The sequence below is a fragment of the Leopardus geoffroyi genome, chromosome X, assembly GCF_018350155.1.
Source record: "Leopardus geoffroyi isolate Oge1 chromosome X, O.geoffroyi_Oge1_pat1.0, whole genome shotgun sequence".
Lineage (NCBI taxonomy): Eukaryota > Metazoa > Chordata > Mammalia > Carnivora > Felidae > Leopardus > Leopardus geoffroyi.
This window is the reverse complement of record NC_059343.1, coordinates 13,338,588-13,341,362: the sequence shown is the minus strand read 5'-3', so window position 1 is coordinate 13,341,362 and position 2,775 is coordinate 13,338,588.

Genomic DNA, 2,775 nt, shown 5'->3' with positions numbered 1-2,775 from the left:
TGGGAATATAACAAAACACAGATCCTGCAATTTATATTTTTTAGTGTAGGGGGAATAACCTATGAACAAACATTTGTCAGGTGGTGATAAGCGCTATGAGAAAAAAGAAGATAGAGTAAAGGGGTTAGAATGTGATTACCTGTGGGGGTGGATGAGGGCGTGTTGCTATTTTATAAAAGCCAGGGACTGGCTAAAGGTTTCAAAAATATCCAAGTGTCCCTGTTTTTCAAACTTCAAGTTGTGACTAAGTGCGATCACAAAAATCAATGTATAGGGTGATCTGTATATTTCTCCAACAAAAGAAAATATCAGACTATATCACACATAGTAAAGGTCAGTACGGTTCTGTGTAACTCATTTCAGTTTATACACAAGTATAATAGTCTGTAAAACACTGTAAGCATGGAGAAAGTGGCAGCTGACAATACAGCCACTTTGATGTCAACAGTCTTAGAGAAAGTTACCTAAACAGAGGATCTTCGGTAAGAGAGCATACTTTGTGCATGCACCTGTTGGTGCCTTACTCATTGAGCAGACCTAGTTGAGTGGGAAACAAAGAGAAAGTGGGAGAAAAGATTAGGACTGGAGCTAAAAAGTTGGGGTGAAAAACAAAAGCAAAACTTAACAGTTAAGCAATTTGAAGGGAAACATTAATTACTGAGGCAAAAAGATACCTGGCCAGAAAAACAAAAGACCAAAAAAATTAGAGAAACAGAATCGACAGATTCTACTTAACAACAAAAAAAAATCCAGTTAATAAAATATGTTGTACATGATACTTTTGGATTAGGTGTATGATAGTGCCCGAATATTTTCAGAAACTCCCAAAATATCTGCTTCATACTCCCCTCTCTGACCCTCAGGTGGATGGTATAAAGATTTTAAAGCCATATGGTCTGGGAAGATTTCTTTCAACCCTCTACACATGTAATAGGTTTTGGAAATCATGCCTACCCATCAGATATAAGTAAAATAGATTAAAGGGAGACTGGAAATTGTCCGCCAAGCCTTCTCTTGCCATGCACATGAGGATGTTCCCATTGAAGCAAAGCCATAAGACAATTATTCTAGAACAAGGTGGGCAAACTAGGGTCCTCTGGCTAAATATAACCTACCACCTGCTCTAGTATGACCCACCAGCTAAGAATGATTTTTCCATGTTGATGTAGTTGAAAAATAAATCAATATTTTGTGGCACGTGAAATTGATGTGAAAATTATTTATGTGAAATTTCGGTGTCTATAAAGTTTTATTGGAATAGAGCCAGGTTCATCCATATTGGCTGGGGCTGCTTTCTCACTATAAGGTGGCAGAGCTGACTGAGTAGTTGCTTCCAACGCCTGAAATATTTACTCTCCTGGCCCCTTGCAGAAAAACTTTTGCCAACCACTGTTCTAGAATATGAAAACTGTACTATTTAAACGCCCTTCCAACCCTCGTCCCTTTCCAGCCGCGGCCCCCCCTCCCCCGCCCGGCCCTGCCCCAGCTTTAGTCTCTTAGGCCCAACACGAAGGCAGAGTGTTATAATAATGAATTGTAACCTACTGGAAAGCAGAGGCACCACACAATAAATTTCTATATAAGGTAATATTACTGGTTCTGCCATCGAGTAGCGTAACGTCTGAGTGTGTTTCCCAATCAGAAAAGTGGGCATCACAGGGGCAACTGAACAATTTCGCTTGAGAATCACCATGGTCGCACTTGGAAAATATAAAGGCAGCAAATGTTCCGGGGTGCTTTTGCAGGGGGAGCCTCTCCCAGAGTCTGGATGCACACTGAGGTTCCCTATGCAGGTAGGCATCTCGGCCACCTACCCCTACCCCGTACCCTGTGCTCCTGGCCCATCTGGCCTTGCAGCCCACTTTCTCCTCACCCCCGCGCCCGAACGCACTCCTCCAGGGCTACCAAGTTCCAAGGTAGAGCAGGGCTCAAAGCAAGCCATCCCGGGTCAGCTTAGGGCAGCTCTCCCCAGCTTCGCCAATCGTGGAGAGGGGTTGCCCTGGGACCCCTGCAGGTGACAAGAATGACTCAGCAGGGTCCCGGCCTGGGACGGAGACAAGAACACCGGGGTAGGGACAAAATTCTCTGCGGTTGGAGAGGCCGCAAATCATTTTAAAGACCCAAATACGCGAACAAACGAAAATGTAATTCAAGTCAACTTCGGGCCGTTGGCGGCCTGTGCCAGCACAGGCCGCAGGTTTAGCCTAACAGGGAGGCCCGGCGGCTTCAGCAGTCGAAAACGCCCGCGGCCTCTGTAAAAGATTCCTTTCGCCTCCAACGAACCCCACCTCCACTCGACCGGGCCCCAGGAAAAGTCAGTCGGCTGGAAAGGAAACCTTTCAGGGTGCACAGAATTGCATGCCCGTGATTATCGGGGAGACTTTGAGGGCACATAATCTCTCGAGACTAGAAACCATTTTCCTCTCTCGCTGTGAGATTTTGCTTGGCTAAGCGGCGGCAGTCTCCCTACCCCCCTCCCACCCCATCGCTTCGGCCTCGGCAAGCAGCCACGCCCCGTGGCCTCGGGGCTCTCGGCCCCCGCGCCGCTCGCACGCCGCGCCCCCATCCGCCCCACCCCCGCGCGCCCATCCGCCCCACCCCCGCGCGCCCCCATCCGCCCCCGCGCCGGGCCCTGGGAGCGCTGGGCGAGTCCTCGCGCCTGCGCTTCGCCAACTTCCTGCCGCGGAACGCCCCGCCCACCCCCAGAAGCCCGCCTCCAAACGCCGCGTGAACCCGCCTGCCGCACCTCATTGGTCAAAACCATGGAGCCGTTGG